This window comes from Peromyscus maniculatus, chromosome 12 (assembly GCF_049852395.1).
Source record: "Peromyscus maniculatus bairdii isolate BWxNUB_F1_BW_parent chromosome 12, HU_Pman_BW_mat_3.1, whole genome shotgun sequence".
Taxonomy (NCBI): Eukaryota; Metazoa; Chordata; class Mammalia; order Rodentia; family Cricetidae; genus Peromyscus; species Peromyscus maniculatus.
In genome coordinates, this window is record NC_134863.1 from 78,573,722 (window position 1) to 78,600,883 (window position 27,162).

The window sequence follows — 27,162 nt, forward strand, 5'->3', positions numbered from 1 at the left end:
TTCCACATATTACCTGAGGCAAAATGCATGTTAATATTCCATTGAAATATTAACAGTTAAATCTGAATAATAGTTCTAATTTAACAATCATGGAATACGGAAAAAATGTACTGAGAAAATTCTGAAGATAAAAAAACATAAGTAACTTACTAGCTATATGAATAAATTAACTTTAAAGTAATAGCTTTACATAGTATTTTCATTTTGAAAGAAAAATGTAGAACACTAAAAGAAGTTTGTCCCCAGGAATATGAAAGCATTATTATTAAAAAGTGAGAGGTAAATAGAACAGAGAGGATACAGAATCTATAGCCACTGAAATAAAATGAATTCACCTTCCAGAACTTACCAGTTATGGAAAAGGTTTATAAGGTGTCCAGTAATGTTCTTAGAGTTGGAAATATGGGAGTTGGAAAGAAATTATTAAGGAAGCCATTTAGTATTTTTGAGAAAGTTTATTTAATTCTATTAATAGTTGCATAATTTCCCTTTCTACACATGATATACTAAGAAAGGACATCAGTAGAACACATATTTGGGCAGTTATTACTAAAAACAATGGTAGATTTGAAATGACTCATTTGTGTTTTCCCCTGACAAATGCCAACCTGCAGATTAAAGGTTGTCAGCCTGGATTGGAAATCAGGCCACAGTTATGAACTAGATTGCAGTCAAGTCCCCAAATAGACTCACACTGACGGCCTCCACCAAGAGCCCCAGACAAGAGTTGCTGATTGCATAGATGCTTTTTACATTCCATACTGCTCTGAGATTCAGAGTTCTTTCCAGCAAAAAAATATTCAGCTCCCTGGAAATACAGCAAAGTAAAAAGAGGCCATAGTCATTACATCAGAAAGTCCCCAAAACTCCTAAATTGATTCACCTAGCGCATAAGAAGAGACTATCTGCCCCTAATTAGCATTTACATGAATAAAGATAAACAATCCTAAAAGTATGATTGACAAGAAATAAAAAATAAAAAATAAAAAGCATACTTCTCCGTGCCAAGAACTCCGGATGAACTGATTTGAGAAATACATGAACCTTAAAAGAAGCCAGTCGGACACAGCAGTGCACACCTATAACCCTAGTCCTGTGAGGCTCAGGCAGGAGGATAGCTCATATGAAGCCCGCCTGAGCTGTAGCATAAGAATATGTCTTCAAAACAAAAGAGAGATAAAAAGGCAGAAGCCGTAGACAGCTTCAGCGTTGCTGGAGGCAGATGACACTCTGGGTGTGGGAAGACTTAAGCACAATGGATTTTAAACAGGACAGATAAGCCAGCCCTCCTAATTCCATTCCAACGTCACAAGTGGGCCTTGGATTGTAATTTCCAACAGAGGTTCCAAGGCCAAAGCCAGCTGAGTGGCTCCGAATGTGTGCTGGGAAGCCACCAGGGAGGAAAACAAACGCGTTCCAACTCAAGAATCCAACTCGCCAGAGCACCACCACCTCTCTCATTCGGGGCCAGTGCTACTTCCTTTTAATCTATATCTGACATCACTGCGATGCTTCTCTCTGAAGGCTGTAACTGACAACCTATAAAACGTAATAGCAGGCAGCCTTACAGTTCCAAAAATGAAAGGAGATTCGCCTCAACAGCAGCTCAATTGCCATACGCTACGTGGACTCTAAGTGCATGTTGAAACACGGCACACTCTGATCATAAACACACCTTATCTTCATGCTCAGCACCTGGGGCAAAGGCAGGTTCACGATGTATGTCTTTCTGGAGAGACAAATAATAACAGTATTTCAGACTTTACAGTGTTTTAAAGCTTACAAAGTGTTTTCATGCACATAATCTAGGATGGCAATAAAAAAATTATGAATTCTGTTTCACACGAAAGCAAACCAAGGCTTGACGATATTAAACAACCTCCAGATGGTTAATGAAATGGTAAATACAGGACTAGCCGACAACTAAAACTTCCTTATTCTATAGGGCTTTTTCCATAGTCACCATTCTACAGTATATACTATATTGTTTTAATAGCTATCATAAGAACCAATTATAGAATCAAAATCTGTGTCCTGGCCTTTTATTATGACAGGATAGATAAGTAGATTCATTTTATAATCTAATCTATACTCCCACTCATGTGGCAAATATTTATTGAGATGGAAAGTAGCCCCTACCCTCAAGAATCATACATATGATAAATAATAGGTAACCAATTCTAGGTTAGTCAGTTTTCTGCTGCTGTGACAAAATACTTAAAATAATTAAGTTAAAAGAAGGAACCTTTTATTGTGGCTCACAATTTCAGTCAGCTACATTGCTTTGGGCAAGGCAGCGTAACAAAGCAGGACACCCCTCAACTAGAAAGGCTGCCCACTTCATGCTGTTTGGGAAGAAGATTGAAAAGCAAGGACAGAGAATAAGAAGCTGTCATCCCAATATCCATCCAATCCATCCCATGACCCAAATTCTTCATCTGGGACCCAGATCCTCAAGTCCCTGCCATCTGCCAACAGTGGCAAGATCTTAGAGATAAAGTGTCCAACACATGAGACTGTGGGTGACAGTCATGCCCCAGACAGGAACTTCCAAAGCAGTAGAAAAGTAATTACAAAAGCATCGAGGTGGGCCAGACATTGTGAAAGCTCCAAGAGGAGGAAATGCTCTGTGGGCAAAGGAAGCTAGTCCAGGGCAAAGGAAAGAAAATGTATGAAGAAGTAAAGACTCAAGCGTCAGGGATGCTCAGGATGCAGATGCAGCAGATGTTTGATATGGAAAACCCAGACTCTGTCTTTGGATTTCCACCTATACCTCCTTCCTTAGTCACCTCATCTAGCCCTGTGGCTTTAAATATTTTATGCTGCCAACAACTACCAGATGTTTAACTCTTATCTGCATCACTTCCTGGGCTCATGTCCAACTCATTGCCCAAGTGACATTTCCACTAGAATATTTGATAAGTGTCCTGACCAGGAAAAGCCCAAAACTGACCTCCTTATTTGCCCTCCATGCCTCTTGCAGTCTAGTTATCTCAATTTAAGACTGACTTGCTTTCTTATTATTGAGCCTAAATCACAGAGCATCCTTTAGCATCTTTCCCACATTTTTACTTCACAATCATTCAATAAAAACAGTAAATTCTGCTTTTGAAGTATGTCATCATTTCGTGATCACCAACAACCAATTAACTGCAAGTAGCCTTCTAACTGTTCTTCCTAGTTCTACGTTGCCTGTTGAGACCACTTAAACCAGTGGTTCTCAACCTGTGGGTCACTACCCCTCTAGGGGTCAAATGACCCTTTCACAGAGGTCTCCTTCGACCATTGGAAAACACAGATATTTACATGAGGATTCATAACAGTACTAAAATTACAGTTATGAAGTAACAACAAAAATAATTTTATAGTTGGAGTTATCACAACATAGGAACTGTATTAAAGGGTCTCAGCATTAGAATGGTTGAGCACCATTGACTTAAAATGATCTTCTCAACACAGTCGCCAGAGAGACTCTGTTACAATATGTATGTAGGAAAAAAAGCAAATACCCATGAGTTATTCTTGATTATAATCTAGATAAGATTTACAATTACCAAAAGACACACCTCTAGACATGTCCTCGGGGTGCTTCCAGAATGGTTTCACTGATGTGGGAAGATGTACTCTGAATGTGGGCTGCCCTATGCCAAGGGCTGAGCTCTTGGACCAGATAAAAAGGATAAATCAGGCTAAGCATCGGAATTTATTTTTCTCTGCTTCCCCAGTATAGAATCACTCTTACAACTTTCTCCCACCACTGTGTCTTCTCCAGAGTGATGGACTGTACCCTTTCAAACCATGGACCCAAGTAAATCCTTCTTTCTTATGTTATCTGGTGCAGGCATTTTGTCATAGCAAAGAAGAAAACAACAGATATAAGCTCTTAGCTGTAGTTCTCTGGCCTCGTGTCCCAGAACACACTCATCATCTTCACTGCCTGAGGACTACACTGGGGCTCTTTCTACAATGCGCTAATCAGGGACCACACACTGGACTTCTGTTTACTCTGCCTCAAGAGTTCTCCCCAGATAAATATGACTCATATTTTATCCCCTTTCCTGGGGTTCTTGAACATTCTCTTCTGAAAATGATTTTTTCTGATCATCTTGTTTAAAATTTCAACTGCCATTTCTGGTACTCTCTGTATCATTAATTCCCCATATTTATCTTCAAATATTTTTGCACTATCTGACATAATAACTCATTGCAAATCTCTGTTATGATTTAAATATAAGTCTCCCAGGGTCCCCCATTTACAGCTAGTGACGCTATATTATACTAAGCTGTAGAAACTTCAGGAAACAAGGCCTTCCTACAGAATATAGGTCCCTAAGAGAGTGTTTTTGAAGATAATATCACATGCTGGACAACTCTGTCTCATTCTGCTTCCTCATCTAGCTTGATAAAATATGGATGCTGTGGAATATTAGTTGAAGATGTGTTACATCGGTTTATGCTGTGGAGTTTAATGATGCAAAAATGTGTTGCATTCTTTTATGTTGCATTTGTTTAACTCTGTGAAGCTGTGTTACTTTGCCCATCTAAAACACCTGATTGGTCTAATAAAGAGCTGAATGTCCAATAGCAAGGTAGGAGAGGCATAGGCAGGGGCCAGCCACCCAGGTACACAACCAGCCATGGAGTAAGAAGGAAAGAAAGGAATATAGAATAGAGAAAGATAAAAGCCCAGAGGCAAAAGGTAGATGGGAGAATTTAAGTTAAGAAAAGCTGGCTAGAATTATGACAAACTAAGACTGGGCATTCATAAGTAAAAATAAGTCTCTGTGTATTTATCTGGGAACTGGGTGGAAGGGCCCCCAAAGAGCTAAGATGAAAAAAATAATCAACTATACTGAGAGAATGTTATTGAAGATTAACACCTGGTTCCTGGCCCCTCTGTCACTTTCTACATCCTGTCTGTAGATATCTACTTTAAAATACAGTATTAGCTACAGTCATCATGGCAAATATTCTCCAAAATTTATCTTAAACTACAGAATCTTTATACTCATTTGACCAACCCTGCCACGTATCTCCATCTGACTCCGATTACTGTTTTTCTATTCTCTAGTGCTGAGTTGAACCACCTTCAACTCCACACATCAGTGATGTCATAAATTTGTCTGAATGTTCCTGGTTTGTTTCTTTAAGTACAACATCCTCCAAGTTCATCTATCTTGTCATAAATAATAGATTTTTCTTTCCATTTTAATTAAGCAATATCCATTTTATGCATGCATTGCCTGTTCTGTACCTGTTACTGAGCACCAGGGTGTTGCCACAATGAACACAGCAATGCAAACATTCCTCTGGGTGCAAACATTATTTCAGTTCCTTTGGGTAAATACCAAGACGTGGATGATCCAGGTCATTTGGTAACCCTAATTTTAAATTTGAGAGGAAACCACACTGCTTCCCATAACATCTTTACAATTTGCATTCCCATTCACTGCACACATGGGATTCCTTCCTTTTCTCCATTTTTTTTTCACCTCCTTGGTGGCTCTTATCTTTTGAAGTATAGACCTCCTAATAGTATCTCATTGTGGCCTTAATTTTCCTTTCCCTAATAATAATTGATTTTTCCATCTTTTCATAATCCTATTAACCTCTTGACTAACTTCTTTGGAAAATGCAGTTTGGTCTTTTATCTATTTTCAAGTTGGATTATTGGGGGAACTTGCTCTTGATTTGTGACTCTTTACGTATTTTGAATGCAGGGTCCTTCTTAGCCATATGGTTTATAGATGTTTTCTCTGTTCCCATATGCTGTTTTCACTCTATTGACAGTTTCCTTTGCTGTATGAAAGCCTTTTTGATGCAGTTCTATATGTCACTTTTTATATTTGTTCCCTGTGGTTTTTGTTACCAAATGTTCATCATCAAAACCAATGTCAAGTAAATTTTTCCCTGTGTTTCCTGCCTGGCATGTTATAGTTTTAGGTTTGACATTTAAGTCTTTAATCCATTTTGAGTATATATGTTATATATATAAAGTAAGATAAGAATGTCATTTCATACTAATGTTTATAGATATCTATATCTCCCATCAGTAATTATTGAAAAGAATATCTTTTCCCATTGTGTACTCTTGGCACTCTTGTTGAAGGTTGGTTAGCTATGTATCTATAAGCTTCTTTCTGGACTCTTTTCTGTGTATATCTGAATAGAGTGAAGTTGCCCTTATTATACTTTTCAATGTATCTATTCCTGAATTTCTCTGAAATCTCCCCACTTATGTTCCAAAAAAGTATTCCTGACATAAATGGTTGTCGAAATTTGATGGTTGGTTGGTTGGTTGATGTTGCAGTTTAGTGAGGAATACAATCACTTCACTGCCGTACTATCATCTTGCTGATATCTATACTGTTTTTATTTGGGTAGAGATCTTCTACATGCTTGTTTACTCATTTATTTTGTATGCATTTATTCAAACTTATCATGTTTGTGTTACATTTAAGCAAACCTAACAAAGTCTATAAAAAATATAAAGATTGCTTATAGAGCCACAAATTGTAGTGGAGCTCCAGGAGTCTAATTAGAGAGAAAGAGGAGGGCTTATATGAGCGAGAATTGTTGAAACCAACGTTGGATAAAGCACAGGGACAAATAGCCAAACGAATGGAAGCACATGAACTATGAACCAATGGCTGAGGGGCCCCCAACTGGATCAGGCCCTCTGGATAGGTGAGACAGTTGATTGGCTTGATCTGTTTGGGAGGCATCCAGGCAGTGGAACCGGGTCCTGTGCTCATTGCATGAGTTGGCTGTTTGAAACCTGGGGCTTATGCAGGGTCGGGTCGCTTGCCTCGGCCTGGGAGGAGGGGACTGGACCTGCCTGGACTGAGTCTACCAGGTTGATCTCAGTCCTCGGGAGGCTTTGCCCTGGAAGAGGTAGGAATGGGGGGCTAGGCTGGGGGGAAGGGGAGGGGGAAGGAGGGGGGAGAACAAGGGAACCCGTGGCTGATATGTAGAACTGAATGGTATTGTAAAATAAAATAAAAGGAAAAAAAAACAAACTATTGTTCGGCAGATTCTGACAAAAAAACATACTAAAGATTTCCAAATGATTAAGCTTCCCTTTTCTAAGAGAACAACATGAAAGAGCATTGCCTCTGTACGTTTTTGAAATATGATCATTGCCATAGCTGAATTTTCTTTGAACCCATCTAAGAAACTGAAACTTATGATGATGCCATCTAAAGAATTTTAGACGTGGACTTAGAATTCCCTGTCTTGAGGTCCTATTAAATTAATTATAACATCTTTGCTGTTCAAAATCATAGGCTTTATTTAGTTAGGCCAAGGTAAGAAGAACAGATCAGAAAACAAATGACATTAAAAAGGCAGTTCATTATTTTCATAGGTTGCAAGATAAACAGGCATGCCATACTACCCATGGCCACATAATAAACCTCTGGGATCAAGACAAGGAAAGGAGAGTTGGAGGACATAGGAAACAATCATTACCATAGGTCCTATGGGAAATGGTAGAAAAGTCTGGGTAAACAGGTTAGGGATTGGCTATGTAACTGAGAGTTTGAAGGGAAAAGCCTAAGCTAGGACCCTGGCAATCCCAATAGGGTAGTTATACTGCTCATCTTCACACGCCAATTTAAAAAGAAAAAAATGAATGAGAGAAAGAAGCTGGAAGAAGGGATTTAACCAATGCATGCATCAAAAAGAGGAAATAACACAAGTCCCAGAGACCTTCACACCTGTCTTCAGGACGTTGGCTTGGCCTTTAATATTAAACAGAGAGAATTTCAGGAGGGAAACAAAAGGCATGCATGATGCAACTGCTATCATAAACTTGTGATCCCCTTAGTCATTGTCTCAGAAGTTGTTACTATCACTATCAGTGATTGAGGGGACAATTTGATTCTCATAAGTTACTTATGTTGCCAGGCAGTGGTGGCGCACGCCTTTAATCCCAGAACTCAGAAGGCAGAGCCAGGTGAATCTCTGTGAGTTTGAGGCCAGCCTGGTCTACAGAGAGAGAGAGAGCCAAGACAGGCAGCAAAACTACACAGAGAAACCCTGTCTTAAAAATAAATATAAATAAATAAATAAATAAACAAACAAACAAACAAAAGATTACTTATGCTTCAGAATAGATAATTTTACCAGTTTAGGATTCCAGTTTCCAGTTGCTTGTGATTAGTTTGGGTTCCATATAACAAAGATGTTTATCCATCAGTCCTGTTGCTCTTATAAGTCAATGTAACTCAAGAGGAAGGGTTTAGAAGACAAACACAGAACCAGAGAACGGCAACATGGGGTTAACTAATCTCGTGATGGTGCTCTTCTTCAGCTGCTTTGAATGATTTCACTGAGCTCTGTGGCACGGGAAATGTGTCTAGTGTCTGGTCGTGGGACTATCTGAAGAGGTATTCAGTAGGCAGAATGTGAAAATCTAAAAGAAAGGCAGCAGGCAGGGGGTTGGGGGCAGGGAGAGACAAAGGCCGATCATGGGCTTTTGAAATCTCAAAGCCCATTTCCAGCAACCCATCTCCACTAAAGACACACCTACCCCAACAAGCCCACATCTCCTAATGCTTTCCAAACAACTTACCAACTGGAGACTACATATGGCAAATATATGAGCCTATGGGGATCATTTTCATTCAAACCACCACACTCTGGAAGGAGCATTGCATCCAAGGTCAGAAAGAACCTAAGAGTCAACCAGTCACAATGCATAAAGTAAAAAACATGATTAGTGCATTTGCCTGTACATAAAGCTTTGTTTAGTCATTTCAGAACTCTTTTCTTTGAGCCTTGTATGATAAGAAGAAATCTTATCTTGACTTTCAAGGTGACTTTTGAATAAACTATCCATATGTCAATTTCCATGCTTGCATACCAAACTCAGAATCTTCTCTAGAACAGAGAAAGCAATACTTTATTCAATGGCCTGCATTCTTGAGTTTGGTTATTTTAATAGATGATTCCCACAAGTAGATTAGATACCAAATATCTATTCAATTAGTATTGTCTATCAAGAGCAACATCAGTACTTTAAACACCATTTAGTTGTGAAAAATGCTGTTGTGTCTAGTTTAAATCACCATATTCAAGCATGACTACAAAAGTTCCAAAATTCATTTTGTCCTTGGTTAAGAATATTGACTTAATTAAATTACTATTTCCGTGATTATAGCAAATGATTCTTTTATTCTGGTATGTACTGTAATTACGACCTGAACAAAAATCTAAAGGGTAAGAACAAAACTCACAATGAAAATAATTGCTAAATCTCTCAGACACTCCATCTTGTTGACAATGGTGAAGGCAACTGTGATCACTTTTAATCGTACTTTCTACAAAGAGATTCTTCTGAACAGACTCATAATGTATGATAATTGCATATGGCCCAGAAATCTCTCAGATAAAGACAAAGATAGAATCACAATGGCTGCATCCTTAATTCAACATTTTGGTTTCTGCATGTCCAAATGTCAGATACATGCACTATAGGAATAGTATATTGTATTGGATCATAAGCTCTTTGGAAAACAGAAAAATACAATCCAGATCTTTTTTAAGTAGTTAAAATATAAGTATTATCTTGAAGGAAATCTGTACTTTGGGGTCTAAGTCAATGAATAAGGAGCTATTTAGGATTATACTTTGGAAAAATTCTAGAGGACTCTTAAAGAAAGTACATGCCCACAACCCAGACCCACCATTCCCAGTCTGATTTCTAAAAGAAACTTCTATGATTTGACCATAGCTTAAAGTTTCAGAAATATTGGTCTAATACAGTCTCAAAATATTTAAATGAATCATTGGTGTATTTTCCCCTTTGTTTAAATGTATTGCAATTCTTAATACTTTGGACTCCCCAAATCAAGAGTATTCATAATCACCACTAAAAGGCATATTACTCTTATGATTGTAAATTCTTCAATTAGCAGATGACATTTACAACATATAAACCATTAGCAGTTAAATTTATCATCTATTGCTTGCCTACATGTAAAAGTTAATATTCACACAATACCATAAATCTTAACATGTATTTTGTATACAACTGGCATTGTCATCCGATAACAATCACAGATCAGAAAGGGTGAAAATTTAGAGATATGAAGAACGAGATTGAAGTTGGCATTGAGCTGAAGTTGAAGCCACAGCAAAATTGAGATTTATTTTCTGGGTAACTAACCAATACTTTCTCCTCTTTTGACTCTGCCAATTCAGTCTTAGAAATCTACTTATGCTCATGTCCAGGACAGTTCCCTAAGCACAACCTAGAACATGCTGTGTCTCTCAGCCACAATGAATTCTACCCCTTAGTTACTGGCTGAACTTCATTTCTATGAAATTCAAAAGTATAAATATAGCCATGATCTAATATTAAATAAAATTAGAAATCTATGATTGATTGCATAATAACTCTCTGTTTACTTTCTGTCTTGTCTTCTGGTGACTTATAAGTATGCCCTAAAGAACAAGAACACTGTTCAAATGTACCTTTAGGTAAAACTGTAGTTTTAAAAGATCTCTATTGCCTAATGTCATCTCACTGAGAGAATTTCACAGTTTTGGGGATGTTTAATACATGACAGGTTGACTCCATTGCTTTGGGGCCTGTTATAAAGCAGTACCTCATGGCAATAGCAGATGGTGACCACAATTTGTGGCCAGGACATCATTTTAAAAAATGATGAAGACATTGGGTCTTAAAATCTCCTTTGAGGGTACAACCTCACCTTCTAAAGACTCCATCCAATAGCAGAAAGGGATGTGGACTGAGCTACAGCACATGTCTTTGTAGGGGAATTCCAAATTCAAAGTACCACAATATTTAAATACTGTGGTATCTAATAATGAGCATTGTAAATAATTACAAAGTACTATACAGTTTTTCTATTACAAGAAACAATGTATTATAAAAAGTCTGAACATGATCTTTCTCAATGCCAGGACTTATTTGTTTTATGCCCAATCAACTCTGCTGACCAGTCTGTGAAAAAGCATTTATTACTGCTGGCTTCCCATACAGTGTGTTTAACCTGCATGTCTGGTTGCCCTGAATGCTGCCCTCGTCATTTTACTGACTGACAAAAATATGTTTAGCTCAGCCAAACAGTCAATTTGGAAGAGAAAGGTTACACCAACTTGTTACTGCCTCATTTCAACCTGTTGGCAATACTTCTTTTGTTTTCTTTCAATCCATGAGATATTAGTGACAATTTCATAAACCAAACAAATAATCTCCATAGAAATAGGTTCACTATCAAAACATAGGTATTTAAAAGAGTAAAGTAATATGTCCATAAATGGGATGTTCTAGAACAAAATCATGGAAAGCCATTCTTGCTCATGCACTTATTAGAAGAATCTCACCTCAAAAATTACCCTCAGTCCAGTACCAATATAAAGTGAATCCTAAAAGTTTTCACAGGTAGAAGAGTGTGGTATGCATTCAAAGGATTCAAGACTGCAGTAGTATTAAATGCCTAGTTGAGAAATCAAGTTCATGCTAACTAGAAACTTCATCACTACTTACTAAGGCCCATGGTGTTAAAAGGTACTTTACACACTTCCAGAGGAGAAAAGTCATTATCAGTGTCTCCCAGCTATATCAATATCACCAGCTACAACATACAACTAAGACCATCCTGCCTGTAATACATAACAGTACGATGCTGACACAAATATTATAAGAGTAACCAATCACTTTTTGTTGGATTTAAGGCTCATCACTCCAACCTCTATCATCTCTCAAACCTCTTTAGATAAGTTTCTTCTTACAGTAAATGGGAATTAACAAAAAGATCCACACATGAACAATGTGCAGAGAGTGAGAAACTTTGGACCATTCAGCTATAAATGGGACTTTGTTATCAAATCCTTCCCATCAAGTCTCAGGAATCTACACAGAACAGGAGGTAAAAAGAATAGAAATACTTTTTTTGTCTCAAAAGTAAATATAAAAGATAGAAGAAAATAAAGCAAGAAAATGCAAGTAAATTATTTGTAATCAAATAAAGTAGTTAAGTCTAAACTATCAAGGTGAAGATCCTCATCTTGCATAACAAGAAGTCAATAAATCATGTATAAATTTGAGAAAACAGAAAATTATTATAATGATATGATTAATTATGAAAAACTAAATAGTTGAAAGTGGTTGTTACTAAGTAGAAAAGTAGGGAAATTGGTGTTATCTCCTTTTGTACACAAGTTACTAAGCGATTCTTTTTAAAGACTTTGATCATTTTCAAAGTCAACTAATAACTATAAAAGATAATTGTAGTTAGAGATAAATGTTAAAAAATAGGTCTTGGGGATGGAAATTTATGAACAGTTATCTCTACGACTTTGTGAAAGAATTCGGTTGTAATAATTGATATTAAAGGGGTATATGCATTTTGAGCCTTAAAATATTGTTAAAATATTGCTGAACTTTGATTTAATATCTTGACTATAATTGAAATTTAAACCAAATAAATAATCAAATTTGAGAACTGGTTATTTAGTGATGTGCAATTCATTAAAGTTTTAATGATCAGTAGTTGAAACATTCTAACTATATAAAAACTGATATCAAATAATGAGGCCATATTTATATGGAATAATATTTTACACTCATCCTAAAATTTTGTTTTCAAATAATATAAAATTATACAGCAGAGTATTCAAAATAATTACAATGTAGTAAACACTTTTATTATCTTTCGTTTTTGATAATTATTTCTCTATAAAACAACATAATTATTCCTAAATAGTGAATAACACATGTTCTTCCTAACTGAGTTTTCTATATTGTCTGCAACACTCAGTTGTGGATGGAATAAAAGAGAATAAGTGTGTAATTTTCTATAGATGTAAACTCAATCCAATTCCTATATTTTCCAGAAAGGCTCAATTCCTTCCCCTTTCCAGTTCCTCATGTGTTTCTTTCCAGGCTCTTCCTCAGTTTCTTAAATCCTGAGTGAAATGCAGATGACAAAGTAGAAGAGGGGTTTGGGCATGCCATGTAGCAAGATGTAAAGGTGACCGCAGATGTGTTCTTCTCCTATTGACACCCATTTGTATCAGGTTCCTAACTAATCAAATTAATTATATACAATACATTGCGGGTTCATTCCTAGTGCCTAACTGGTTTGATTTCTGCAATATCTTTCCAAGCCAGTATTTCTCCATCATTACCCTGGCCCCACCTGACCCTCTCTCTCCCTCTACTGACAAATTTCATGGTTTCTGCATATATTTTTTAAGTTGCCTATGAAAATCTGTTCCCTCATTTAAGGTTTGGTGAGCATATTCACTTTAGCAACACTGGAGAAAATGTGGTAATCATACCTGAGTTCTTTTTTATCTAGATACATGCTTTTCAAAAAGTGATTCTGGTACTATCTGGAAATCACTTGGTACTTGTTAAAATGTGGATAAATCATCTTGCTCCAAGCTACTGAACTGGCATGACCCCCAAAAAATGCATCTTTAAAATTTGAGATTGAGTTTTTACGCAAACTCGGATTTATAAAACAAAGAATTCAAATGTTTATGAACATAATCCCATATGTTTTACATATACGTAAATATTAACACACTTTTAGACATTGTGAATTCCCTACTTCAACCTTTCCCTTTTTCCCCTAAAGCTTAGAACAATCAACCAGGAAGTTTTTCCTACCTCAGTTTCTGAAAGGAACTCTGTTCTTAGCGTGCTCTACTTCAAAGACAAATTCACAGTTAGCAAAATGTATATAGTATAAACCCACGAGATAGATTTCACACAGCTGGATAGCGTGGGATCCCATTTACATCACCTTGTCAGCAGGAAGGACAAAGCCATTGTGGTGGACAATTTATTAACAGAAGACAGACTGGGTATAATAAGGAGAATGACTGAAAAAGGATACCATAAGAAAAATTGGGAGATAGCTAATCTGTTTTGTGTACTGATTATTTAGGTGGTTAAACAAATAAATGCACACATTATAAAATGTTGAATTATTCAGTTTTATAATGTTGACTATAAGACAAGTTTTAGCTCAACTCAACAGTGGGTTTTGGGGGACTACTTACTTAGACGGCTGGTTACGCCTTTGGACAGTGTAACACTTTTCAGAGAGTACTAAGTCTGTAGAATATTCATTTCCAGCCATGCATGTGCACTGTGTGCAAATAAACACAAATAATACTGAATAAAAAAATAAGACAAATAATTATGAAAATATTTTTAATAAGACAATTTCTGATAGAAGTCCTTAAGATCACAAAGCTGGGCATGGCAGAGAAGTGTGTGATTCTGGGTCTCTGGGTCCAGCTGTGGTTTGGAATGATTCCTTTGCCATTGGTTTTTCATGTTTACTGTGGTAGTCTGAATGTAATTGGCCCCCATAATCTCATAAGGAGTGGCACTATTAGAAGGTGTGGCTTTGTTGGAGTGGGTATGGCCTTGTTGGAGGAAGTCTGTCACTATGTGGGGGGAGGCTTTGAGGTTTCTTATGCTCAGAATACCACTCAGTGTCTCAGTTGACTTTCTATAGCCTGCAAGATGTAGGACTCTTAGCTACCTCTCCAGTACCACATAAGCCTGAATGTTGTCATGCTCCCCACCATGATAATGGACTGAACCTTTGAAATTGTAAGCAAGTCACCCCAATTAAATGTTTTACTTTATAAGAATTGCTGTGGTCATGGTGTCTCTTCACAGCGATAGAAACATAACCAAAACATTTACTTTTAAGATGTCAGTTTCAGTGATTCCAAAATAAACCAGAAGTGCTCAGGAGGCAGAGGCAGGCAGATCTCTGTGAGTTCCAGGCCAGCCTGGTCTACAGAGCAAGTTCTAGGACATCTAGAGCTGTTACAGAAAAATCCAGTCTCAAAAAAAAAAAAAAAAAAAAAAAACGAAAGAAAGAGAGAGAGAGAGGGAGGGAGGGAGGGAGGGAGGAGAGAGAGAGAGAGAGAGAGAGAGAGAGAGAGAGAGGAAAGAAGGAAGGAAGGAAGGAAGGAAGGAAGGAAGGAAGGAAGGGAGGGAGGAAGGAAGGAAGGAAGGAAGGAAGGAAGGAAGGAAGGAAGGAAGGAAGGAAGGAAGGAAGGAAAAAGGAAAGGAAAGGAAAGGAAAAGGGAAAGGAGAGGAAGAAGAAAATAAGAAAGCACAGTGTGACTCACTCTAATAAAATACAACTTTTGGGCTGGAGGTGTAGGTCAGTGATAAAACCCTTTGTCTAGCAAACTCAAAACCCTGGATTAAATCCCTAGTGCTACCAAAAAATGTCATCTTTAAACAATTTTAAAATGTATTTTTCATCTTCCATTCATATTCCATTGAGAAAACTCAATAGCCTTTTCTTAGCTTGCTGTGGAATGTAAATGCTGCTTGAACTCATTGTAGTTTGTCTTGAATTCACAGCTTCTCTTTTATTGGTTTAGCTAGTGAACTCATACAGAACACTCAAAAAATTGGCCATGTAAACAAAAACAGAACGTAAGGGTCAGATAAGGGTTTAATTTTAAACATCGTATATTTAGTTTCCCATTAACAGGTACAGTATTTTTCTTTTAATGCCCATCATGAGGTGATTATTATAATAATCCAGCTATTGGGCATATCCACCACCATCCACTATTATTGTTTGTGTTGTTATACAGTCAGAGCATTGAAAATCTGACTCAGGAAGTATCTCAGTGCATACTGCAATATTATTAACTATAACTTTTGTCTTACAGACTAGCTCCCCAGGACCATTTATCTTACCTAAGTTAGCATTATGTCCTTTGACCCAGATTTCCATTTCCTCCTTCTGTCTGTCTTTTTATTCTGTATCCTAAAATTCAATTGTTTTTACTGTTATGTATTAGGGAGACCATACAATATTCTTCTTTCTGCAGCATAGTTTACATAGCATAACATCTTCCAGATTCATGCAGATTGTTCCCAGTGGCAAGTAAAAAGGTTCTTAAATTTGATCATAGTGTCTATGTACCAATTCTAATTAGCACTGCAAATACTGAGCCAAAATAAAGACAAAAGAAAAATGAAAAATATTCTCCAGAACCCAGCTCATAATACCCAGGAGATTAGGTTGTGACTAATCTGTAACTCCAAATGTCTTACTCAAGGGAATAATATAAACAAGAATAGGGAGAGAGGCACGCCTTGAAAAACTCACCATAGTCTATTTACTCCCTCCTTAAATCAATACTCCTTTAATAGAAAGAGAGAGTAGAGTGCCATTACCCCACTGCCAACTGCAGCAGGAAAATATATCCACAGAGAATGAATCGGGAGAAAAGAACAAAAGTGAAATCACATACACAGCACTGAGTTAAACACATTTGTTAGAATCAGAGCATCAATGAGAAACACACAAAGCTTGGAGAAAACAACAGACGTCAACGACATTGGGAGTCATTTACAATAAGGTACAGTGTTTTAGAATGAAAAACTAAGCCTTATATTAAAGTTCTGAACACAAACAAATAAGATGGCTCAAGCCTGTAATCCCAGCACTTGAGAGGCTGGGGCAGGAAGATTATAACAAGTTTGAGGCCACCTGAGACTAAATGGTGAGTTCTAGGTTGGGCTAGTTCACAGAGTGAGATCCTGACTCAAAAAGCCAATAAATAAGTAAGTAAAGTTCAGCACACAAAATCCATAACTCTACTCTTTCCAGTTCAATATATTGAGAATATAAACATGACTTTTTTCTCAGCATACTGTTGCTTCAAGTTTTATTTCTGAGATACAGTGAGATATAGTTCACATATTCAGAGGTTAATGTAAATTGAATGTCAAGAACAGTCTGCAACCCAGTAGCTGGAAGCCACTCTATTCATGTCTAAATGCACAGCCCACAACAGAGAGAGGCTGCCAGACCCAGAGCCAGCAGCATCTGCAGCCCAGAAGAGCACAGTGGCTCCAGGAGGATCTGGACAGAGGCTCTCACATGAACACTTTGCTATGAGCTGGACTTCAGTAGAGGAGGCATGTTTCCTAAGAATGGTTTGCACTGTCCTTCCAGGGTCTTTCCCCATCCTGACTAGAGATGATGGTGGCAAACTCCACTCCTGGTGGTTGACATCCTCATCCTTGATGCTCTTTCAAAATAGTCTTGTATGCCTAATGTCCTCTTAGTGAGTTTAGTTCTTACGATGACAGACCATTGTGAATGGCATCAAGATCTTAGTTAAAGTAGACCCCAACTTACCACCAGCAATCAGCCTTATAAATAAGCCAGAGTGCTCCCACTGTGTTATCTACAATTGCTCAGGATTGTAGATTACTAACATCTTTGGAGCATCCAAAAGGAATTATTAACACTGTGTTGCCTGAGTTTGAATATTTGCAAAGGTATTTTTCCTAAGAACTTTTTTAGAATGGCTTCTTAAATCATAAAATGATTTAATATTTTATATTAAAATACAGAGTTACAGAAGGCTGTGGTGGTAATCTAATTGTATTGAAATATTATTTTGATTTGTACCGAAATATTAATTTGATTGTATGTTAATAAATAAAGTTGTCTGGGGGTCAGAGCTATTAGAGCCATAGCAAGAGTGTGGCGGTGGTGGCACACGCCTTTAATCCCATAGATATCTGTGTGTTCAGGGTCAGAGCTATTAGAGCCATAGCAAGAGTGTGGCGGTGGTGGCACACGCCTTTAATCCCATAAGATCTCTGTGTGTTCAGGGATACAGCCAGCATTGGAGACATATGCCTTTAAGACCTAGGGGGCTGTACATTCAGACAGTGACGAGGCAGTCATGTGTTTGGGTTTACAACCAATGAGAAGGCAGAACAACATACTTTAAAAATACGAACCGACAGGAAGTAGGTCTCTTTTCGCGAAGCTGGGACAGCAGGAGGAAGGGTGAGATTTTAGCTCTGAGCTCTGACCTCTCGGCTTTCTCTTTTACATTGTTTCTGTGTTTCTTATTTAATAAGACGGTTGGTTACATCTACATCTGGCGCCCAACGTGACAAGAATCCATTAAAAACTGCTTGGCTTGGCGGCAGGTCCGCTTTCCCACAAGGGCGGCAGGCGGCCCGCGGCGGCGGCGGCGGCGGCAGCGCTGGCACACGGCGGCCGGCGGCGATCGGCTTCTTAGTCCGAGCTGCTGGCGTCCTAGTCCGGGTAGCAACTTCTAGCCCGGGCCTAGGTCTGTGAGCAGCTTGCCTAAAGCCGGTGCTACAAACAACTCAGACCTGCCCTGCCGAACAGGGCCCTGCCTGTAAAGCCAACGCACGTGGTCGGAGCTTAAGGAAGCCAGACCCAAGCCTTGACTCGGCACAAGAGGGAACACGTGGCTGCATTTAAGCTTTAGCCGGCTACGCTTTCTTGTGCGTTCTCTCTTTCCCCTCTCTCTCTCTCTCTCTCTCTCTCTCTCTCTCTCTCTCTCTCTCTGGATTTACACCTGGGACACTAGGTGGCTGCTTTGAAAATCCCCTCGGATTTCTACTGTTCTACGCAGATTTGGTAAGTCATAATATATCAGATATTTTAAAGGAAACTATCTAAAAGAGAATTTTTTCCACATTAAAAAACAAATGGGTTTTATGTGTACATTGGAAGAAAATTGGTTTTTGTTCGAAATTTTAGGCAGTCTGGCAATGGAACAACTATATAATATTAGTATTGGTGGAATTATGCACCTCATCACTATAATAATCCACATTTTAATATTTAAAAAGATAGTCAATTTAAGTGCCAGGATAACAGCGTTAGAAGAACTTGTTAAACCTGTAAAAATTCAGACAGAAGAAATTAACAGTGAAGTTGTTTCAAGTCGGGATCATAAGGTTGCAGAAAGAAAGCCTGTTTTCACACAGTCACCCTTAATTTATCCTGTAACAGTACAGCAGATGCCTGATCAAATGGCTACACAAAATACTTGGGCTCCAATTGAAATGTTGGATTTAAAAAGGTTTAAGGAGGCAATAGTATCTTATGGCATGCATTCCCCATATGTAAAGCAAATGTTAAACACTTGGTCAACATATAATAGGATAGTACCACAGGACTGGCGGGACCTCGCACAAGGTGTTCTGGAACCCAGCCAGAGACTTCAATTTCTGACTTGGTTTAAGGAGGAGGCTAAAAACATAGAAAAACAATGGAGGGATAAAGGAGTACAAGTTTGCCAGGATCAGCTTATGGGCGAAGGCCAATATGCTTCAGCACAAGCACAATGTTTATATGATGTCCAAACCCTAATTTTATGTCGAACGGCAGCCTTGAATGCATGGGACAAAGTTGAGGAACCAGGAAAAAAATCTGAGTCATTTACAAAGGTGAAGCAAGGCCCAAAAGAGTCTTTTACAGATTTTTTACAAAGACTGGCTTCAGCAGTAAAGAGAACGGTCTCGGATTCAGAAGCTGGTAAGGCAATAATTGAATCTTTGGCCTTTGAGAATGCGAATGCAGCATGCAAAAGAATAATCAGGCCATTAAGGGCAAGATCTGCACCTATGGAAGATTGGATTAGAGAAACAATTAATGTTGAAGCTGATGAGCATGATGATACATGGGTAGGAGAAGTAATTTCAAAAGGTTTGAGGAGTGTTAGATGTTTTGGATGTGGAAAGCAAGGACATTTGAAAAGGGACTGTAGACAGGTCATTTCCAGAAACAATGTTTCTTCAAGGAACAATGGCAACAGAATGCCCCTTCCTTCTGGAGTATGCAGAAGGTGTGGTAAGGGAAAACACTGGACCAACGAATGTAGATCAACAAAGGACAGACAGGGTAATCCTTTGCCTCAGTCTTCGGGAAACTCCCAGAGGGGCCTCAGGCAGGCCCCCAGTGCAAATCCAGTTCAAACCTTTCCGGCAGCCATAGAGGAAATGCCTGCTCTGGAGAGCGATTAAATAACCAAATGCCTATTGGAATAAATCATGCTGGTCAGAATGATGAAACAGAGAGAATAGAAAATTCAGGAGAAAACATAAAGAAAATTTTTTGGCAAACTTCTATTAATGAACAAAGACCAAAATTAACGATAAAAATAAATGGTGTTTTGTTGTCTGGTCTGGTAGACACAGGTGCGGACGTTACCATAATTGCACCAGAATTTTGGCATCCAACTTGGCCTCTTCAGGAGGTAAACGTTCAACTGTTAGGAATTGGGACATTATCTCAGGTGAAACAGAGTGCAAGATGGCTCGAATGTATAGGTCCAGAAGGACAGAGAGGAAAATTAAAACCATATGTGGCTAACATAACTATGAACCTGTGGGGTCGAGACTTGTTGCAACAATGGAATACTCAGATTAACATCCCTCCAATCTCAGAAACAAATCATAAACTAGCACATGTTACTGAGAGAAATATTAGAAGATATTGTTCTAATGAGTGGTCACCAGCCATCCATATTATACAAGAACAGGGCACAATAACTGATGATCTTCCAAAGACACCAACAGCTCTACCTTTAAAATGGTTAACAGACAAGCCTGTATGGGTCCAGCAATGGCCTTTAACAACAGAGAAACTCCAGGCTTTAGAAGAGCTGGTAGAAGAACAGTTAAATGCTCAGCATATTGAAGAATCAACCAGCCCTTGGAATTCTCCTGTATTTGTTATTAAAAAGAAATCTGGTAAATGGAGAATGGTAACAGACCTTAGGGCAATTAACAAAGTAATTCAGCCAATGGGTTCTCTACAATCTGGGATGCCTTTGCCTACTCTGTTACCAAAAGGATGGCCTCTCATAGTTATTGATTTAAAAGACTGTTTCTTTTCAATACCCTTACAAGAAAAAGACAGAGAAAGATTTGCTTTTACAGTGCCTACTTATAATAATTCTCAACCGGTTAAAAGATTTCAATGGAGGGTCCTCCCACAGGGAATGTTGAATAGCCCAACTCTGTGCCAATATTTTGTACAACAGCCATTGGAAGTGATACGTAAAAAATTTCCTAAATCTATAATTTATCATTATATGGACGATATTTTACTAGCTGACTCAAATGCAGATACTTTAGAAATAATGTTTGAAGAAGTAAAGAAAATTTTGCCTCGCTGGGGATTACAAATTGCTCCTGAAAAGATACAAAGAGGAGATTCTATTAATTATTTAGGATATAAAATAGAGCTACAAAAAATTAGACCCCAAAAGGTGCAAATTCGGAGAGATAGACTACAGACTCTTAATGACTTTCAAAGATTATTTGGAGATATTTCTCATCTACGAACTATTGTTGGGGTAAAAAATGATGAACTGACTAATTTGTTCAAAACCTTAGAAGGTGACAAGGACTTAAATAGTCCAAGAGAATTATCACCTGAAGCTGAGAAAGAATTAGCCTTGGTAGAAAAGAAAGTGCATGAAGGACACGTGAATCGTATTGATCCAAAGCTGGATTGCATTTTGGTTATCTTACCTTCTAGGCGTTCTCCTACTGGAATATTAATGCAGAGGGAAGATATTATATTGGAATGGATATTTTTACCAAATAAACCAAATAAAAAATTAAAAACTTATGTGGAAAAAATCTCTGACTTGATTTACAAAGGAAAATTGAGACTTCGTCAATTAGCAGGCATAGACCCAGCAGAAATTGTCGTACCATTAACTAAGGAGGACATTGAAAAATTATGGACAGAAAGTGAACCTTGGCAAAGAGCTTGCAGTAATTTTTTGGGAGAAATTAACAGCAAATATCCCAAAAGCAATAGAATTGATCTTATAAAGAGAGCTGAATGGATCTTGCCTCGAATTGTACGGCAAAAACCCATATCTGGAGTTCGTACATTTTATACAGATGCCAACAAAGAAGGAAAGGCAGGTTACAAATCAGAAAATTTAAGTAAAGTGGTTCAAAGTCCGTATAATTCAGTGCAAAAATCAGAATTGTATGCTATTCTGTTGGTATTAATGGATTTTTCAGAACCTCTCAACATAGTAACTGACTCTCAGTATGCTGAAAGAGTGGTGTTACATATTGAGACTGCAGAATTTATCCCTGATGCTTCAGAATTAACTTCACTATTTATTCAATTACAAGATACAATCAGGAAAAGGAATCATCCTTTATATATAACTCACATTCGATCCCATACTGGTCTGCCAGGCCCTCTAGCACAAGGCAATGAAGAGATTGATAAATTATTGATAGGAAATGTGCTGGAGGCCTCAGAATTTCATAAAAAACATCACGTTAATAGTAAAGGTTTAAAAAAGGATTTTTCCATAACCTGGCAACAAGCCAAAGAAATAATAAAGAAATGTCCTACTTGTTCCTTCTACAATCAGACGCCATTACCAGCAGGATGTAACCCAAAGGGTACTCAGAGAAATGAAATCTGGCAGATGGACGTGTTTCACTTTGCAGAATTTGGAAAATTGAAATATGTACACCACACTATCGATACTTATTCAGGATTTCAATGGGCAACTGCTTTGAGTTCTGAAAAAGCTGATTCTGTAATCACTCATTTGCTAGAAGTTATGGCCATCATGGGTATACCTGCACAAATCAAAACTGACAATGCTCCATCATATGTCTCTGTTAAAATGAAACAGTTTTTTGCTTATTACAATATAAAGCATATTACAGGCATACCACATAATCCTACAGGTCAAGCAGTTATAGAAAGATCAAACAGAACTCTAAAGGATATGCTAAATAAACAGAAATGGGTAACAAAAACCCCCAGAAATAGACTGCATAATGCTCTTCTAACTTTGAATTTTCTGAATGCCAATGAGAAAGGAACAACAGCTGCAGAGAGACATTGGATAATAGAAAAAACTACAGAATTAAATCAGCCTATATACTTTAAGGATGTGCTGACCTCAGAATGGAAACCAGGGTATGTATTACATTGGGGACGTGGTTTTGCTTTTGTTTCTACAGGAGAAGATAAGCTGTGGGTACCATCAAAATTGATAAAGGTTCGATTTGAACAAGAGAGACCTCTTAATTAGAGGAGGTGATAGTTCATCAACCAGCATGAACATCCAATTTAAACTAACTTGTATCAATAAAACATGCCTTTTCATTTCATCAGATAATAACTTGCCAAAAAGGAACATCCCCAAAATTAGTCTTGGGGAAAGGTTTTTGTTTTTGTCTTTTAGGAGAATGAAGGTTAAGGAATCTGAAGAACACTGGACAAATGAGACAACTGAAGAAAAGGGACAAATCATCTATCCCAAGAAACAGAGTGAAACGGTGTATGGGTATATATTATCTAAAAAAAAATTTATGTCTTCCTAAATGTTTGTTTCTGCTTTTCTCTAAAGATTTAACACTATTGGTCTTCTAACAGTCCCAGTTCAATTAAAATTTAAAGCTGACTTTGGAGTTGGAGAATGGCTCTCTCCTTCTTTAAAATCAAGCATGTTGTTAAAAGGAAAATGCAAACTCCCTGTATCATGCCAGAATAAGAGCCATCTTCTGCTATGGTACAGGACAAAAGCAAAATTAATTAAGGGACTATTCTATTACTAATCTCAACTCTTTGATTCTATTCTGATTCTTTAAACTTTTCTCAAAGTATAAATTTTATATCAAAATTTACAAGATTAGTATATATATATATATACATTTTAAACTTTGTTAAGATATGAATGGTCACATAGAGTACTAACTAATTCTAGAAAAAAGGCTAGCTGCATATATATGTTTTTGTGTTCGAGTCTCTTATCAGTTTTCTGCAGGAAATCATGGCCAGGCCTAACATCAACTGAAGTCTCCAGAAAGAAGATGGGGCCCCACAACAACAACAATTCCACGTGGACAATAATAATATCATTAAGCTGACAAACATCATCCACAGATCAGCTTTGAACTACAAGGATAAAGAAAACTTCGCCCATACCCAGCAGGAAGCAATTTTAAGAATACGACGCCCACATTCCCAAAGAGGTGGTGTGGGGCAGACATGTCGGCTCCTGGCAGTACCAATCTACTTTAGAGAAATATGGGCATTGAAGAAACTGCATATGGAGTCAACTTTCATTCTGGCAAAAGTTAGCCACTGGACAACAAAGTATCCTCGAATCAACAGGACAAAATGGACAGACAGATCACGAAACAAGGGACTACTGATTCTTGCCAAAACAAGTGTGGTTATGGCTTTATCAAAAGGCATCTTCTGAGGCCAGGACAATATGGCCCCATCCCTGAAGTGGCCTTCGCATCCGGAAAAGGTACGGTGCCCTTTTCTTCGAAGGCAGCTTAACAGGCAGAGGGCCGATGGATTCTGTTGTACAATGGAACAGCAGCTGAAAGCTCATGCCTCTCAAAAGTAGACTGGCATTTAATAGAGGGATGTGGAGAAGAAGGGGATGCTGAGATGAAGCCATATATACACAGCCAAGAAGAATGGACAGCTGAATTAAAAAACTGTCAACAATTTCCAGAATTTAAAATCCTGAATCATGACAGGACACTAGTGGAATTCAGGTGTTTCTGGTACGTGGACTGCTCTCACCCAATGTGAGGTTGAACTGTTGACCTTGTGTACATCCTACTTCACAAATGAGTCTGTCAGATACACTAAGCCTATAGGCTGAAGATGATGCCCTAACACTGCGGAGAAACCTCAGGTGACTGCCCAGGCAGCTGGCTGTTTCTGTCAACTCACAAAATTTTTTTGGAAGTTGCTTGCATGCACTTCCTGTTTTTATTTTTGTTAGCTAATATTATTCCCTTCTTGGGTCTCTGAGGGAGTTGAAGATTAGTTAGTTATGGTTGAAGATTAGTTAATTATAGTTGAAAATTAATTAGGATAGAAAGTACATTAGATACATCTTGGAATTATCAAAATAGGATAGATAATGGAATTATTTTCTCTGATTCGTCAAATACCTGTTTAGGTATTTATTACTTGTATATATTGTATATAGTTATTGTACTTTTGTATATAGTTTTTCTTTTGTTAGTCATAACCTTTTGCTTTTTTTCTTTTTATTAAAATAGAAAAGGGGAAATGTGGTGGTAATCTAATTGTATTGAAATATTATTTTGATTTGTACCGAAATATTAATTTGATTGTATGTTAATAAATAAAGTTGTCTGGGGGTCAGAGCTATTAGAGCCATAGCAAGAGTGTGGCGGTGGTGGCACACGCCTTTAATCCCATAGATATCTGTGTGTTCAGGGTCAGAGCTATTAGAGCCATAGCAAGAGTGTGGCGGTGGTGGCACACGCCTTTAATCCCATAAGATCTCTGTGTGTTCAGGGATACAGCCAGCATTGGAGACATATGCCTTTAAGACCTAGGGGGCTGTACATTCAGACAGTGACGAGGCAGTCATGTGTTTGGGTTTACAACCAATGAGAAGGCAGAACAACATACTTTAAAAATACGAACCGACAGGAAGTAGGTCTCTTTTCGCGAAGCTGGGACAGCAGGAGGAAGGGTGAGATTTTAGCTCTGAGCTCTGACCTCTCGGCTTTCTCTTTTACATTGTTTCTGTGTTTCTTATTTAATAAGACGGTTGGTTACATCAACAGAAGGCCATGTTCATGCAAGTAGCATATAAGGTATATGTGAATATCCCCACACACCCTGCCACTGACCCTTTTTTATTCTCTTTTTGTTAGTCTCCTTTGTTCTACTAGAATTTTGCTTCTATTTTCAAGTCATCTATATACATATTGTGTTTCCATGTGTGTCTGGTGCCAGAAGAAGTTAGAACAGCCACCATGTGGGAGCTAAGAACTGAAACCAGGTCTTCTGCAACAATTGAAAACTTCTTAACCACTCTAGCCCCCACATGGATATTTTTTCATCTATAATGTGTAAGATCCATAAATTAGAAAAGCGAATATGTCATATAATCTTTATGGGACTGACCTAACTCACAGTTTAAAGTTGGGGTTTATTAAGTCATCATTTGAGTTAGACAAGATTGTGAGAAACGAGAGAGGACATTTTCACAGGATCCATAGTTGATGTAAAATATCCACTCAGTTCCCCCACTTCGTAGGACTGTCTCTTACTCCTTCAGGCTTTACTCGTTACCTGACTGTCTACAAAACCAACACTCAGAAACATAAAAATACACACTAACCTTTAAACAGAGACCTAAAAAAAAAACTGTGAACACATTTTAATTATTGCATATATTTAAATCACTAAGCTTACTAATTTTCAATCACTTAATTTTTACCTGGGGTGTTACCCACTTTGCTAAGAAAAGATCCAGTGAGTTTATTTACCTAGGAAAGGAGTGTGTTACAGCATCATGATCCAAATTAAATAAAATAAGGATATGAGTAGTTTTTCAAAGTCTACTGAATTCCTTAAAATACACTATTGTGCCAGGCGGTGGTGGCGCACGCCTTTAATCCCAGCACTTGGGAGGCAGAGGCAGGCGGATCTCTGTGAGTTCAAGGCCAGCCTGGGCTACAGAGTGAGTTCTAGGAAAGGCACAAAGCTACACAGAGAAACCCTGTCTCAAAAAAACAAAAAATAAAAATTAAAAAAACACTATTGCTTAGGAAAGCACAGTAGAAGATAGCTTGGAGCTTGGTGGAGAATTTGAGAGAATTAATGAATGATAATGCCTGAAAACAGACATATAAGTAGCATTATACACATTAAACAGGTTATATTTAGAAATATGTGTGTGCATATACATATACACATACAATAAAAATTAGTCTTAAAAAAGAAGCAGTAAATTTGAAGGAAGCAGGGAGGAGTATATGGGAAGATATGGAGGAAGTAAAGAGCAGGGAGAAATGTAGTGATGAAATTATAATCTCATGAAGTAAAAAAAAGAATTAATGAAAAAAATATAGTCACAGTTCTGTTGTATTCTAGGTTTGTAGTGTTTAAATACACTGTTGTACAGGGATTTGAACTATAAAAAGGGACACCTGTGCGCTGGATCTAACAGTGGGTTGAGAGACAAAATACAGGCCTTAAAAATTGAAAATGCTCGGAAATGCTCCTTGTTCTCTTCAGAAGCAGCATAAGGTGCTCGAAAATAACTCCTCCACAACTCACATGCGCCTGCGGGGTTCCTGGCTTTGTCACTCAGGAGAGTGTGACTTGGTCTGTAGGCAACACACAAAGGACCACAGTGGGGGAAAGCAGATTGCAAGCCAGACTGAGAGCAGCTCTGTTCCGTCTCTGATCTTCACCAAGGACACCTTGTCATTGCCTAGGTGCAGAGGTATAAACCGGAGGTAACTAGCTTGCCCAATTCATGAGGTTCTTGTGACGCTCTTAGATC

The 27,162-nt window shown here is 37.9% G+C and overlaps 1 long non-coding RNA gene across 3 annotated transcripts; it reads right to left on the reverse strand.

Moving 5' to 3' along the window:
- Positions 1-435: 435 nt before the first annotated feature.
- LOC143268157 (uncharacterized) lies at positions 436-27,141 on the reverse strand. Of its 3 annotated transcripts, none has more exons than XR_013043851.1 (6): positions 26,934-27,141; positions 14,044-14,132; positions 8,576-13,687; positions 8,128-8,416; positions 1,676-1,729; positions 436-808 (listed from the first exon to the last, which is right to left on the reverse strand). It is a non-coding gene; the product is annotated as an uncharacterized LOC143268157 (long non-coding RNA). The 3 variants fall into 3 exon arrangements; XR_013043852.1 differs by having other exon boundaries at positions 996-1,729; XR_013043850.1 differs by lacking the exons at positions 8,128-8,416; positions 8,576-13,687.
- Between the last annotated feature and the right edge of the window lie 21 nt (positions 27,142-27,162).